The sequence below is a fragment of the Varanus komodoensis genome, unplaced genomic scaffold (genome assembly GCF_004798865.1).
Source record: "Varanus komodoensis strain SLA01 unplaced genomic scaffold, ASM479886v1 scaffold82, whole genome shotgun sequence".
NCBI classification, from domain to species: Eukaryota; Metazoa; Chordata; class Lepidosauria; order Squamata; family Varanidae; genus Varanus; species Varanus komodoensis.
In genome coordinates this window covers 937,832-953,595 of record NW_025336508.1, presented here as the reverse complement: position 1 = coordinate 953,595, position 15,764 = coordinate 937,832, and the positions used below count along the sequence as shown (strand labels likewise).

Below are 15,764 nucleotides of genomic sequence, written 5' to 3'. Positions count from 1 at the left end.
GCCATGGCTATCGAATTCTGGCGCAGCTTCCATGGGAGGGCAGCGCACAGCCTGGCTTCATGGTGCTGCGCCCAAGAAGAGCGGCTGCACCGCTGCGAGCTTTCGATCCGTCCCTGGTGACCGCCTGCCCCGCCAGTGTGGGCACCGCAGTCACTGGCCGCTCCGGGGTCCCGGGTCCCAGGTCCCAGCCTGGCAGTCGGGGCCTCCCCAAATGGAGATGCGTGGCGGGGCAGGCTTCAGCCCTCCCCCGAGCGCCTGGCTCCGACAGAGAGCAGAAGCGCGGCCCCAGAGGAATGACGGCAGGCCTTAGGGTGTCCAGGGGCAGAAGAGGACTGGGGCCGGGGCCTGGTCACCTTGGGAGGAGGGGTCCTTCGGTCCAGCCCAGGGGAGACTCACGCACTCGGGCTTGGGAGTTCCCTCGGACCGCCTGGTGGCGCAGATGTTTTTGGCCTGGGGGTGGGGGCCGCGTGCAGAGTTCCGCCCTGCAGCGAGCGGGGCTGGCATGTCTGTGCATTCCCCAGTGGTGGGGGGTGGGTGGGGGGGACCCTGCGGGGACCCATTGTGCAGAGTGCTGCCCCCCAGACCTACAGCCGGGCTTCTGGTGCTGGAACACGCGGGCAGCAGCGGCCCCCGGGACTCCCTCCACGCCGTCACCGCTTCCCACCCCCGGATTCCCTGCGCTGCCGGGCCGAGCCCCAGGCTCCGCAGCAGCACGCCGGGAAGGCCGGCTTCCGAGCAGATCCTGGCCGTATATGGCGAAAGGCGCGTCTCTCCTGCCGGCTGCCTGCAGCACCGATGCGCCCCGTGCGTGCCATCGGCCCCGGCAATCCCGCTTCTGCCGCCCGGTCTGCCAGGGAATGGCTGGATGGCACATCCCTGATCTTCCTTGCACTGGGCGGGAGGGGGCTGCTTCCGCTGCTTCCGTCGGTGTCCACCCCGCCCAGCAGCCGAGACGGGGAATGGCCCCAGTGTGTGGGAAGCCGGCCCTGCCCTTAGGAAGAGCGCTCACCCATCCGGGGCTGGCCAAGCCCCACGGCTGCTTCCCCAGCGCCATCCCAGGTCTGAGCGCGCATTCCTGCATGGAGGCAGAATCGGGGCCGCGTGGAGGGTTCTGCCTCCGTGCGGCACCCGGGGCCAGGCATCAAGGAGCAGCGCTGGGAAGAGGATATTTTATCGCACAGCAGCGGACCTCAGTCCACACTGCTTGCCACGAGCGGTTAGCCTCGTGGCCTCATCTCTGTGGACCGCATCTACAAACAAGCAGCAGACGCACACGTCGACGTCACGGTTCTGCGGGTGCATGTGCAAAGTTCTCCAGGACTTGCTTGAAAGTCCCCAGGGAGACGGCCCCGTGCAGGCGACACCCCGCCAGAACTTCTCTGCGAGGCTCCCAGTTGCTCATGACATAAACAGAAACCTTTTGTTCTTGGCCTGCATTGCGTAAGAAACGAACATTGGCCCCAGATGTCTCTGCGTGCATATTTTGCTCATGAGCCGAGCAGAGCACGGAATGCGCCTCGGTTTCCAAATGGGAAGCAGGACTGCAGGGCGTGGCTTGCCGGCGAGGGGAGTGCGGATGACCGAGAGGGCCTGCAAGTCTGGCTGGATCCGCGTCGCACCCTCGGACTCGCAGCCGCGAGCCGGCTCAGCGCTCCCTCACAGGAGTGTTGTGCGAAGGCGGGATTTCTCAGTGCAAAGGCGAAGGAGCGCAGGGATGCCCGCTTCGCAAAGCTGGTGCTGCTCACAGCGGCCTTTCCCAGGCTGATGCACTTTAGAGCTCTCGGACTACAACTCCCATGCTGGGGGGCATGGTGGGAATTGCAGTCCAGCACATCTGGAGGGCATCAGGTTGTGGAAGGCGGGTTTAGAGCAGTCTTGCTACCCTCCGTGGATCCCACACTTAAATGCAGAGCATGAAAATTGCATTGTTGGAGAATTATTCTTCGGGTTTAACTTGTTTCTTTTCCGTTTCTACACATCCACCAAAACAAGTGTGGGAGAATTGCGCTACCCGGTATCTTGTCTTGTCTTGCATGGTGGCCAGGCCAGAAATTTCATGCATGGCGCGTGACAGCAACAGATGTTCAGAAGCATAGCATGCCTTTGAAAGCGGGGGCTCCGTTTCGCCACCCCAGCTAATAGCCACGGAGAGCCTCTCTTCCGCCATGCATTTGCTTAACCCCTGGAAAAAGCCAGTCATCCGTCTGGGCTGGAGGCTCCCCGTGCTGGGGGGGTCTTCCCTTCGGGGACCCCCCCCCCCAGAAAGGAGCGAGGGGAAGCCTTTCCTGCTTGCAGGAAGCTCTGGCATTTCGAAGGCAGCCGTATCAGTGGGGCGCAAGGCCCAGACTGAAAGCAGCTGGGAGTTAATCATTGACCCAGGACAGGAGAATTCTGTCTCTGAAACAGCATATTTTTGGAGGCTGATTTCCCTGACATCCTTTTCTAGTCGTGATCTCCATATTTGGAAATGTTTAGCCATGCACTGGTCTACTGGAAGAGAAGGGGAGGTGACTCAGGCCCGGTGGAAGCGGGGCTTGAATTCCTGTAGCCAGGATCAGCTCCCCGTTTTCCGCCTTCCTCCCTCGCTTCCAGGTCCCCTCTCTTCCCCTTCCCTCTGGCTGTGGCCGGCTGCGGAGCCCTTTTGCCCGGAGCCGGTGCCCCATCCGTTCCGCTCTGGGACGCGGCGTCCCCGGGGAGGGAGACGAGCTGCTCTCCAGTAAGTACATCCCGCTCGGCGTGGCGAAGGGGAGGCCGAGGTGGCAGGGGCTGGGTCATCCGAACGTGCCCCCGGGGTGGGGCGGGGATTGGCCACAGCTGGAGTCCACGCACGGATGCGTGCTGCGCCGCCCGGGAGACCCCCGCGCGCCTCTGGAAGGCAGCGAGGCACCTGTGGCGCTTCCGTGGCCGCGACGTCTCTGCGCTCCCTTTGGCGGGGCACAAGACGGCCGCCGCGGTCCCTGTCACATAATCTCAGGGAAAGTGCCATTTACCCATTTATGGTCTCTCCTGCTCGGAGGAGCACTTGCTGCCTGAATTAATATTTAGCTCTGATTCACTGAACCGGAGAGACCAAGATCTCAGCTGGAACGGTTTCTTCCTCTTGTTTGCCTTTCCATTGCAATTGTGGTTTGTTTTCTCGGTCTATTTTTCGTCCGTCGCCTTGCCTTTGGGCACACCGTTTAAGAATCTAGTCTGACCCCGAAGCTCTCTGTGTTTTCCTTTTCCCCGCTTTTTTCCTGAACGGAAGTGGCCTTGCAGCTGCTGGAAACGGCACAAGCAAACCTGGCAGCGTTCCACATCCTGACTCACATGGGGAAGGGAAGTATGTGGCTCGCCTCCCGCCCCAGCCCAGCACCGGCCTTTTCCTGTGCAGCACACCTGTGAATGTGGCTGCGATTCGGGGCCGGTACAAGTCTCTTCGCACAGTGCACAATCCTGCACGGCCCCCTCCCCCCCCCGGCTTGAAATGCTACAAAGCTCTTCGACAAGATGTACTTTGAGAAGACAAGATGTCTTGGCAAAGAGAAAAAGTCCATCTAGTGGCGGCATTACTATCCCCCTGCAGAACCTCCATGTTCAGGGGCTGTCTACCCCTGAATGCCAGACTGTAGGAAAGAGCTGGTTGTCTTCATTTCCACTCATGGGCAACCTGGAGGCATCATCTGTGCCTGGCTGGAAACCAAACCTTGTCCTAGACGGCTCTGTGTGATCTGACCCAGCAGGACAGCTGTTGGTCTCTCTGATTTAAACTAACACAGAGCGAGTGCCTTGCCCACAGTGTGGGCAGAAGCTTCACCCAGAGAACTTCGGCCTCCTGCCGCAGCGAAAAGGACGGGAGCCTGTCCAGGAAGAGAAGCGATTGCCCCCAGCTGCCCGACCGCCATCGCTGCTCTCCTTGTCCGATCGGCTCGTGTTTCCTTTGGCACAGCCGGAGTGTGCAAACGCTTCTTATTTAGGAGCGGCCGCAGATTGTGGGCCGGGGCAGCTTCAGGGCGGGTGCTGTGGCTGCAGGCTTGCGCCGCTTGGGTGGCCGTGGCTCTCCGCGCCCAAGGACCCCTGGGAATCCTAGCCCGGCATGGACGTTGAGCCGCCTTCCCCAGCTTGCTGCCCTCCTGATGTAGGGGGCTAAATTACCCAGAATCCCCCAGCTGCCAGCTCAGGTGCCGCTTAGTCGGGAGCCTGTGAAGGAGGAGGAGAGGGAGGCAGGGAAGGCGAGATCCGTGCCGCCTCCTTCACGCCTCCCTCCCTTGACTGGCGCTTCCGGTTCTTGGCTGCCCCGGGCTGGGCCCTCGTCTCCTGCATCACCTTACGATGTTTGCTTTCTGCCACTCATTTAGCCTATTGGCTGCACGTTCCTTTTCATTTTTATTCTCTCTCTTTCCAGCTTGGCTTTTAGTGCCCTTTCAGACAAGTTTCGTATTAAAAACGTTTGTCTGGGGGCTCTTGGTACCCTCTCTTTTCTGCCCTTGTTTGAACGGGAAGGGAGAATGTGTGAAGAGGCACCTTTCCAAAGCTGGTGGCTTTAAGGTCTAAGGTGCTCTCGCTAGCCGGTGGCCTGCACAGGACAGGTTGTAGCCCACACTGTCTGGGCTGGGGAAGGCTCTTCCCGTCCCCACGAACAGGTACCCAAACAAATGTGCAGAAGAAGTTTCTTCTAAAGGAAGCTGGAAGATCCGTGTGCCTCTGAGCTTGAGCAAGGTGATGGGGGCATCTTCTTTACTCCTGTAGCTGAAATGTTGAGGGAGATTTGGAGGATCCTGTTGGCAGAGAGGGTGGTGTGAATTTCCAAATATGCATCACTTGTGCACACCTGTGGAATGTATACATCTCTCCCCACTCGATTAATGCATATTCTTGTGCATTTTTCAGTAGTACATTGTTTTTCATTGAATTTTTCAAATGTATGCATGCTGTCTATCACATTTTTTGGTCCACCGATAAACTTGGCAAGCTTAGATTTTGATTGCAGATTGGACCGCATTTTTAATCTGGTGCGAACTAGGTAAACCCTGAACAAAAATGACCAGAAACACTTTTCTTAGATGTCCTGTTTGGTGGAAGAGCATCCAAAGAACTTTGGTGCAGAATGGAGTTGGCCAGAGAACTGGCGCGCCACAGCTTCTGACGGCCTTTGCACTCAGGTGGGCCCATACCTGCCTGAGGCTGTGTTCACAGGTTTTTGAAGAGAAGTGGGGAAGAGGGAGAGAAAGAGAGCCTTTCCCAAGAAGAAACTGAGGTGTGTCTTCAAAGCGAATCGTGTTGCCTTTGTAAGCTAGGTTTATTGTGCATAAGGATGGTGTGTGGGTGATTAATAAAGCTATGGATGGTTATCATGCTGTTAAAAGGCATCAGCTAAGGCAGGTGGTGCAGTGTTGGCAAGGACTGGGGTGAACCGCAGCCCTGCCACCTCTTTTGAACAGCCTCCTTCGAGCAGGTTCTCGCCAGGTGTGTTTACCTGCAGGGCCTAGCATGAATGTGGGGATGTCCTTCGACCAGGAGGAGGTTCGTGATCTTCTCTTGCTGAGCACCTATTTTCTTAGGTGTTCTCTGAAGCCCTGCAACTTAATCTTAAATGTTGAAAGTTGGGTGCTGTTGAGATGAATTTAGGTGCAGTGCCCTTAGCCGGACGGCGCGTCTTGGGGCGACTTGGAATCGTACGCCTGCCTCGATCTCCATTTCCCCCTTGACCTTTCTAGGACTGCTGTCCTTAACGACCACCCTCCCCTGCTCAGCAGTCGCTCGATTCTTCCATGTTTCTAAGGACCTTCACCTTCCTCCGCTTTCCCAAGCCAAGCGGTTCACGCCGAAGGGAGCTGGCCGAGAGGCGAGCGTCCGAGTTGCTGTCGTGGCCGAGCGCATGATCCCACTCGGAGACAGCGGTGCTATTGCAGGCCGAGTCGGATTGTCAGTCCGAAACCTGAACGGCTGCATTCAGGCCGGCCTGAGTCCCTCTGCTTGTCTACAGGCAGCAGAGGGCGAGGCTGAATGTACCCGTGGGGGGCCCTTTGGTCCCCCCACCCCCGTGGGACACACAGCCTGTCCTTTGTGTCTCTTGTGCACAGGGAAGACTTGGGAGGAGGCGGGGTGCCAGGCTCCCTCTCCAGCTTGCATGGCCGGAAGTTGGGAGCAGCTGTCCTCGCCCACTTGGAATGCCTTTGAAGCGCGGACAGGACTTCCGCGTGCGCCGGAGGGCCACAGAGGGGAGGGAGAGGCCATCTGGACAGCTGACGCCTCGGGGGAGCCGCATGCTCAGAGCTGGGCTGTGCCACCGCTGCAAGGGGCCTTTCGCACGTTCCCTCCCTGGCAAGGTGCTGGTGCAGCTGTTTGGGAAGGGTGCAGTTTACCCGGAAGCGGCCACTTGGATACTCCGTGGGACGGCCGGCTTGTGGCGCGAATTGCATGGGGCCCATCGAGGGCCTTCAGCTGTTGCTCTGGAGCTGGTGCCCACCCCGAGGTCACTTTCCAACCTTGGGGGGCAGCCAGCATGGCTCATTCTGCCCCAGTCACAGGGGGCGCGGGATCAGAGCTCCCATCCTCGGAGCTGGGAATCCAGACTGGAAAATGCCTGCGGCTGTAGGACCACCCCATAACTGCGTCTCAGGCTCGAGTGTCTCTCATTTGCCCGCTCTGTGAAAACTGGGATATCAGCAATAACTGGACCAAAAGAAATGATAACAATCTTTGCAAAGCTCACGCACGTCTGTCCGCAGCAGCACGCTTTTTGGTGCCCCCGAATTGGGTGGCGAGCCGAAGGCTGCGGGTTGCGCCTTCGTGACAAAGGCTGCGGGCTCGGCCTGGGCCGGCCGAGGCTCCGAACGCAGCAAGCGCGGAGTGGGCCGAACCGCAGGCCTCGCTGGGACACCCAGGAATGCCGCATTAGTTACTCATCGCTGCATTGCTGGCAGCCCCATAAACGCAAACGGCGTGAAGCAAACACAGTGCGGCCAGAAACAGACCCGGGAAATTTGCAGCCCCACAGCAGGTGAGAGGGGCTACGCAGGGGGATGGTGAGGATACTGCCCAAGCGCCTGAAGGTACAGAGCGAGGGATTCCTGGAGCAAACTGGCTTGAAGGAGAATGTGGGACGCAGACGGTGCGGGAGGTGGGGCCTGAGTGGCCGAGTGGCCTGGCCTGTGGCATCTCGGCGTGCAAGAAGTGGGCCAGCACGACCGATCGCTCCGTTGCACAAAAGTCCCTGGGCGTAGAGAGCCAGGGTCCGGCTGGCGCTCCCCTCCCTGACACGCTAGTTCCCCCCTGTACGCAGGGACTTTGTGGTGAATAATGGAGGAGTTTTCGATGGAGTGAGTCATCTGAGATTGTTTCTCCCTGGCACATGTTTACTTCCTTGCTAAAGCTCTGGCCACAGGGAAGGCAATCTGGGTAAGAACGAGGGGGGCGAGTTGGGTGGCGTGAGCACTGGTATAATTAAAACAAAAAGCCTCGCACGTGCGTGCCGCTTCTGGATCCAGTGCAAAGATGCCGTGAAGTGCAGCAGCACCTCTTGTGACGTCACTGAATTGTTCTCTACGCTTTGGAGGCCAGATTAGTGGGAGTGGATGTGCGCTGTAGGGTCCTAGGAGACAATTCCTACCCATTTATTTTTATCGGGTTTCTGAAAACCCATTTCACACCTTCCAGAATACACATGGACTTGAGCGCAGTCTGTGATTGAGGACTGTACTTTTCGGAGCTGGCAGTATGATTCAACATGTGTGCGCTTGCAAAAATTTTATACAGAAATACACAGGGATTTTTGTGTGAACCCCCCCCCCCCCAAAACCCAAAGCTTGCAATGTGACATGGACGCAAGTCTAAGCAACCTTCGAGATGGCATTCAGGCGACTTTGGCGAACTTGAGTTGTGCTCCTTCCTGCAAGTGTAGTGTGTTGTTTTCTTAATCACCCCTGAGTTGCTTCTAGCTGCAGCTCTTTCTAAAGAGTTGGGCAAGGAAATAGGTAGGCTGCTTGTGAAATTGCGGAGTGGGGGAGAGCCAAAAGAGGGCTCTGAAGAATAACAAAGAGCTGGGCCTGCTCACAGTCAGAATATTTTTAAAAGGTACATCATGGTGGAGGTAGAGGAGGGTAACAGCTAGGGTGGAGGGGACTCAAAGACAGACGGTGCCAGTGGGCTAAATAAGGACACGAGTGGGACGCAGGTCCCTTTGTTCCTTTTCGAGACAGTGGAATCTCCGCCAAGTAAGCAGATGCATGGAAAGAGGTTTGTGTCGTTGCAGAAGAAAAGGAGAGAAAAGAGGAAAAGAAAGGTGTTCCTTCCCGTATACTTCAGTTAAAAGGTGGCTACTGTTGAGGGTGGAGATTAGTCACTGCCTCAAGGTTAGCATTGTTTGGATAGTCTCAGTTTCAAAATAATTCTCATGCAATTAAAAGTAGTAAGGACAAACAGTCAGTCGTCTGTGTTCATTATCCAGGTAGACGTAAGTTGCACCCCCACAGGCCTCCTGGACGGAATATAAAGGGCGAGGTCTCTGTGGAAAGTACGAGAAGGGAGGGGAGGAAAGGAGGTATCCGTCGTGGGGAGGGCACCCAGTCGGGCAAGGCTGATAGAGAGCCGGGAGCGGCCAACGCCTCGCTGTTCCAGCAAACAGAAAACTCCGTGCCACGTTAACGGAGAGACGGGGTGACGGGGCGGTTTGTCCGCGAGGCGGCCGGCTCCGTTAGGCCAGACTTCCTCGGCCCCCCCGAGGCGCTGGGAGGCTGCGATCAGCAGAGGGCCAGAGGGCAGCTTGGAGGGCCGGGGGGCCTGCAGCCAGAGCGGGCACAAACTCCGTAAAGGAGAACTGAGGGCAGCAGCCAGCACACCGGAGCGTCAGAGAGACGGTATTGCAAGGTGCGCGCTTCCGCGGCTTCCTGTGAACCTCCGTGGACTGGCACATTTTTTAAAATGAAGGGCTGTATGAGAAAGTGCTTGATAAGAGGGAGGAAGGATGGGAATACCCATGGGGCGTCCTGGTCGCCGGGGTGCCCAGGGTTCCTCAGCGTCTGGCTGAGGCTTCGGTCGGCAGGGCGTTTGGCCTGCAGGTCGTTACTCTGCGGTGGGCGCGTGCTTTGCATGCTGACGGGCTCGGATCCAGGGTGCCAGCTTCCGGATCAAAGTTCTTGTGCATCAGAGCGGGACCGTTGGAGGCCCCTCCTGCCCAGCCAGAACTGCGGTTCGCTCTGCTCAGTCAGGCAGACAGGGATCACATGCGCTGGCAAAGGACTGAGCCTGGCCCCGCCGGAGATCGAGGGCTGATAACAGTTTCAAAGGATGCCTGGCCCCTTTGAAGATTGCCCGGTTCCCTTGTGGCGGGGAGTTCCGCCGGCTGCTTTCTTCAAGTTCAGGGCAGGCATTGCTCCTGGAGGCATCCCGAACTCCTCCTCTGTGTTTCAGGAAGAAGCTGCTGCTTCGAAGGGTCCGTTCGAGTTTCCATAATGTATCCATGGAGGAATCTTGCAGCCCACCTGCCTCTTTGGAGTTCAACGTTAATTTCTTTAGGCTGTTATAAACTACTTTTAATGGCCAGTTGCTGTTCTGAAAATCCAGGGGGTGGGTCCCTTTATTTGGATTCTGAATCCTTATTTTGGATTCCAAAGAGTGGCTTTGTGTTTGTGAGCTCACCCCCCCCCCCACCCTGCCGTGTCTGCCTTGTGCTTTGGTTCCAGGGCCAGATAGTTTTACCACTTTGTCTTCTGGCAAATGAGTGTTTTTTACTAGCCATGACCTCAATGGCTGCTGGTGTTTGAATGAACATGCCTCTTCCTGGCAGCCATTTTGTGAGAGTGCCCGTGAAGCTCACTCAAAAATTCTAAAGTCTCTTCTGTTCTAAGTAGAAAAAGCTACTGTTTCTCTTCCCCACATGATCTCAAGGTCTTCATACCCAGCAGCTGCCATTTCTTCTCCCCTTCTCTTTTCACACTCAACCCGCTGCTCCCCCTCTCCTGTCCTTCCTCTTCATTTCCGGTTTAAGCAAAATCCTATTAGAAGTACCGGCCCTGCTCTCTGGCTAGTTCTGACTGCTCACCTGGCGCTGAGGCACACCTGAGGGTTGGGCGCGACTGCTGGGTCAGAGCACAGTCCATCTGGTCCTGAATTCATAGAAACAGAGAAACAGAGCAAGTCAGAAGGGGCCTCCCGGGCCATCTAGTCTGACCCCCAGCTCCAGGTGGCTCCGCTCACGACATGCCCGCCATGTGGACGTCCAGCCTGTCCTTGAACACCCACACCGATGGGGCCTCAACCACCTCCCGTGGGAGCCCATTCCACACCCTGGGGATCCTGACTGTCAGGAAGCGCTTCCTGGCATCCAAAGGGAACCTTGGCTCCCTGAGCTTGGCTCTGTTGGGGCGCGTCCTGCCCTCCTCTGCAGGGGAGTACAGGTCTCTACCCACCTCCGTGTGACGCCCCCTCACATACCTGCATGTCACCAACAGACCCCCTCGGAGTCTTCTCTTCTCCAGGCTGAAGAGACCCAGCTCCCTCAATTCCATCCACCCGTGGCCACCCAGCGGCCCATGTGGAGCTCGCAGGTGATTGCACGCGCCTGCGCCCCCACCCGGCCGCTGGTTTCGAGAGGGACGTTGCCCCAGTACCAGAAGAAGCCGTGAATTGTTGCCCTTGATCAGGGATGGGCCGGAGATCCGTGTTAGGGGTGGGGGTCGGCCGGATTCCCACCACGCGGCTCCCTGTGCTCTGGCCCGCCTCCTCGCAGCTGTGAATCAGTTGGGCTCTGAGCATTTGTGTGGGTGCCCCCTGGGAACGGGCCCCCAAACCCCGCTCGCTCACCGCCCGTTCCACACACGTGACCTGCGGCGTCACTGTGCTGCGTCTGCCGCAGAAGAAGGGTGCTGCTTCCCACCGACTTCCTCTCGGTCGGCTTCCTGGGGCTGGACCGGGGGGACCGTGGCGGGCGCCTCGGACAGCCGGCCCCTCCCTGCCTCTGCCTAGTCCCCTTTCCCAGCCAACCGAGGCCTCCCCGAAAGCACGCTCCGCTCCGCAGCTCAGCCATGCGCTCCGCGAAGGGGCTCCGATGCATGCAGTCACCTGGGGTCCTGCTGAAAGAGATACCCGGGGCTTCCAGCGCTGGGAAATGCTTGGGATTCCTTGGTTTATTGCTTCATGCTTTCTCGGAAGGGAAACCCAAGGCCTTGAGCGCAAACACGGGGGCGGGGGGGGGCGTTAATGGCTTGCCACGTCGTCCTTGGCCCAGTGCCGGGCAGCCGCTGCCGCCTCGCAGGGTCGGCAGACCGAGTCCGCCGCTGCGGAGGGCAGTGCGTGCCCGTTGGCACCCCCGCCGCAGGCACTGCTCCCCGGGCCCCGCACAAGCGAACGCGGCCCCCCCACGCGCATGGCTCCGGACCGCCAAGAGAAGCCGGCATGCAGGAGAGGCCGGGGGGAGCGTTCGAGCGCCCCGTCCATCCTGAGAGCGCAATTATGCCAGCCAGCGCGGTGTGATGGTCCGAGTCTTGGACGGGGCACCCGGGAGATCGGGGTCCACGTCCCACTCTTCCATGAAGCCCCCTGGGTGACCTTGGGCCTGCCATAGACCCTTGGCCCAGCCTACCTTGCAGGCTTGTTGTTGTGAACATGCATCTGGAGCTGTGGGAGTTGCCTTGGGTTTCTTGCAAGAGGAAGGAGGTTGGGGCGTGAGTGTGGCAGAGCTGCGACGACGGAGAGATGCGTTGCCTCTGGACTGCGTGAGTCACAGTGCAAGGCAAACAACTGGTTGTGAGGCGGTGCATGAGCGTTGCCGTAGGAAGGAGCAGGAATTCTGCAAGGGCCGGAGGGACGGCACCGGGCCCGGGGCCTTTGCTTGCCCCCCATATTCCCCGTGGGCAACGGGGCTGGGCAGGCAAAGGGCTTCTGCAGCTGGAGAAGCCCGGTGCTCAGCGAAGACGCTTGCAGGGCTCAAAGCATGTCATTCAGCCTGGGGGGGGGGGTGCTGCTGTGGAGGGTCCTCCTCCCCTCCAATTTTATTTACACCCTGCTGACCTACACTTTAAAAGAACATCACACTTGCCTGAGAATCCCAGAATGGAAGAGTTGGAAGAGGCCCGGAAGTCCATCAGGCCCCCCAGTGCTCTGCTCCATGCCGGACCCCATGGGACCCCAGTATCCCTCCCATTGCCCCCCCCCCACAGTGGTCACCTGTCCAGTCCACAAACGGGACACACAGCTGTGCTCCGCTCCAGGCCGGATTGATTTAAATCGGCAAACAACACTGCCAGCTTAAGAACCAATTTAAATGAATTTTCCAGTTTCCTAGGACATACATTTCCTGTGCCAGCGTACACAGAGATGGGTTGCCATAGGAAGTGTGCGTGGCAGCTTTCAACTGGCGAGCGTCTCTCCAGTCCTGAAAAACATTCTCCAGACCCCCGGGAGATGCAGCGCACGGCCTTCCGCACTATATCATTTAGAGCTACTTAGAAGGTGCTTCTAGACAGGTAGCTCGCAACACGAATAAATCTTCGCTCGCCCACTGGAAGCCACAAGTGGCATCGCAATTGACTCTCCGCGGCGCTCAAAGATGTTTTCCATCTCGCGCTGCACTCCCGTGTTCCCGCAACACCAGTGCCGTCAGCGCTGCTCTTCCATCAGCTCTAAGTGGTGTGGTTTTGAGTCCCCTTGCAGCGACTCGGCAGTGGGGCCACGCTTCTTCCACTTCGTTCAAGGAGCGCTAAAGCTTTCCGCCTGTACTTGAAAAATATGTTGAAATGTTCCATTTAAACAAAAGCATGCTAGGCCCCCCTCTCTCAGTCTGTCAGTCTGTCTATCTGCCTGTAGATATAATGGGGGAGGAATCTTCCCAGTCAACACCATTCTAGAAGGTGACCAGAAGGTGACCAGAAGGACCATTAAAGCCTTTTATTTTGCTTTAATGCAATGCAATGCATACACTTGAAAAACGGCTCTCTCCATTTCTGGTTAGGGTAATTTTAAGCAAGGGCTACTGATGGTGCCTGGAAAGGTTTCTTTAATTTTTTCAAAGCATCACAGGGACGAAGATGGATGCCCTGTGATTTTACAGTGCTATAATCCGGGAAGCAGCATCAGGAGAGTCTCACGCAACTTGTGAGTGATGGTACGGTGACAATGTTTGCTTGTTAAGCTTTTCCATACCGTCCTCTTCCCAAGAGTCTCCGGACAAAAGCAAGCCTTGTCCGGAAGAGCCACGGGGAAGGGCTGGGCCCTTCTTGCTTTTTACTCAAAGAAAGACCCTAAAGAAGAACGGTAACATTGACTGGGGAGCGGCCAAAAAAGTCTGGAAGCGATGCGTGGTCGGAGGGACAGCACAGCCACCTGTGTGAGAGTGAAAGAGTATTTCCACTTGTTTGACACTCTTGAAATGTCAGTCCTGGGTGTGTTTACTTCCAAGTAAATGCACACATTTCTGTGGACTTACCCCGGGTAAGCACATACGGCACTGGAGTGTCAGTACTCACAGTCCGCCTGATAAAAGGTCCCTGATGCTTGCCTCAAAAGGCAGGGATTCTTCCTTCTGGTCTGGCCTCTTTTGTAGAAAGGACCTTGTAGTGCCCCGTGCTGGAACCTTTTCTGGTCGCATCCCAGGGGTGGGCGGGGCCACAGGTGAATGGGGCGGGGCCAGTCGTCAACACTCCAGCATCCTTCAGCTCAGAGCTCACCCCATCCACATCTTGGCCTTTGGGAATGCAGGAAACATGCACCGAAGCCGGAAACCAGCCAACACCGGTCGTTGGGGTGAGGTGCAGGGCATCCGGCACCCCGAGTGCCGGACTGGGGCCTCGGAGGGGCCAAACCTGGTCTGAGTTTCAACACCACTGGATTAGGCAGCAGGGGCTTCCTAAAGGCGGCTCTTTGTCATGTCTTCATATATCCTCGTTTTAAGTTATGGTTTCGGCTTCAACCTGATTGTCTTTCAAGGGATGACAGCTATAAATCACTTTGTAAATTCCTTGCTTAAGAGTAATCCCTCCAGAAGCCCGTGTTGCGAGAGGAGCCACGTGGTGGATCCTGTCCAGGGAGGGCACCTTCCGTGTTGTTCCTTGCGACCTTTTTGAAGGAGCATCTAATGCGGCAAGCGTCAGACTCTCTGACTAGACCTGTCAGCATTTGCTGTAGTTTTTAAAGTCGCTTTTCTTCTGCTGTTCTTTGTGGATAATGAATTTTTATGGGTTTATTGTTTTCCCTTTTCTTTTGATGTTAGGATTTTTAGCTGTCTTTGTTGTCTTGTGATGGAAATCTAGGATGAGCAATTGCAAAAATTATAAGTGCATCAAATGATGAAGAAGTGCACACAATTTAAATTTTGCTTTAAAAGAATCATAAGCTTTTATCTGCGGCGTGACTCCAACATGTGACGTGCAGAGCTTTGTAGTCTGGGAGTTGTGCTTAGCTACAGTGACTCGTAGCCCATTGATAGCCTCTTCCTCTTTGAGTCAACTTTTTGTGTGGTGATTGTGAGAGGCTGTGAGAATCATCTTTGATCTGATTTGCTAACTCCTTGGATAGCTATCACCAATTACAGTCGATTCATTTATTAGCAAAATTTGTATGACGTCTGCATTTGCACGTGACTTACAATAATACCGAAACAATAAAACACACCTACAAACAACAATATAAACACAAAAATATAAATCATAGAATAAAAATGGCATAACAGAAAGAAAAACACTGAGAAAGGCTAATAAATCATTCCACAATGCAATGATTCTTTAAAAAATCAGAGGCCGTATATTCCTTTTCTTTCCCTGCTGCAGAAAGTTTTAATGTATTGAAAATCCACCGAGCCCCTTGTTTTCACCCCAAAGTTCTTTCGGGTTCGAGTGAACATTTCCCTGTGTGCCAAAATAAGACAGCCAATGCAATGCGTGTCCATTGGGATGTTGCCAGGCAGAAAATGCACGCACGGATATGCATTTCTGGAAAACATCTGGGCATGCTTCTTCAAAAGACCCCTGCCCTGGATGCCGCAGTGCAGGAGGAGACCGTCGCACTCATGTTGGACTTCCAGGGGGTCCCGGGAGCAGAGGGATGGGGTCCAGCACGGCTTTCCCCCCATTCCTGTGTCAGCTCGCCGCCATACACCCGGCTCAGGTTGTGGGAGGTGGCCCTGGATCATTTGGATCACGGGATCATTCTGTTCGCCTTTGATGTTTTCTGACCGAGCGGTTGCTCTCACATACATGCCGACTGGGTTCAGACAGAGTGATACCTACACTCGAGGGCTGTGTGCGGGTTGAGTGGAGTCTTTGTTGCATCATAGGCTGTGCTGAAGCATGGGTTATTCTTGGTTTGTGAACTACGGGCTGTTCTCTTGAGAAGCAAGAACAAGCCATGGAGTTCTCGTCAGACACATTTCCGCAACAACCAACACTCTGCTCACTGTTACAAACTAGCTAAGGCAACCTACCTCCTTCCTCAAAATGAATGCATTTTATTTTGGATTTATTTGGGGGTGGTATCCTGGTATCTGCCCCATTTTCTGAAAGGCCTCAAACTTCACTGTGGTTGCAGGAGAGTTAGAGCGACACACACTTCCTTTCCAGAAGGTTTGGGCATATAACTCATACAAACGAACATATTTTTTAAAATGTCCATTGTTCGTCTGCTGGGCTCAGAATTTGCCCTCCGGGACTGGGTAGGCAAAATTTAGCTGTTCTGCAAATCCCAAGCAAGGGACAAGGTGTAGAGATTTCATGCATGGAAATGAAATAAAAGCCCAGCTCTCCTGGTTACAGGTGGAAAATACTGGAGTTACAATGCTCTGGGCTCAGGGATAA

General features: G+C 56.0%; 1 protein-coding gene across 3 annotated transcripts in view; it reads left to right on the top strand.

The window, feature by feature from the left end:
• Positions 1-15,764, top strand: part of LOC123036804 (LIM domain containing preferred translocation partner in lipoma) — a 221,842-nt gene that overhangs the window by 25,862 nt on the left and 180,216 nt on the right. Inside the window, exon 1 of one of the 3 annotated variants that reach the window (XM_044456246.1) lies at positions 2,267-2,716. The exons of the other annotated variants lie outside the window; for them this stretch is intronic. The gene's annotated coding sequence lies outside the window, so the exon portion shown is untranslated. Of the gene's footprint in view, positions 1-2,266; positions 2,717-15,764 lie in introns of those variants that run through there. 3 annotated transcript variants of the gene reach the window in all.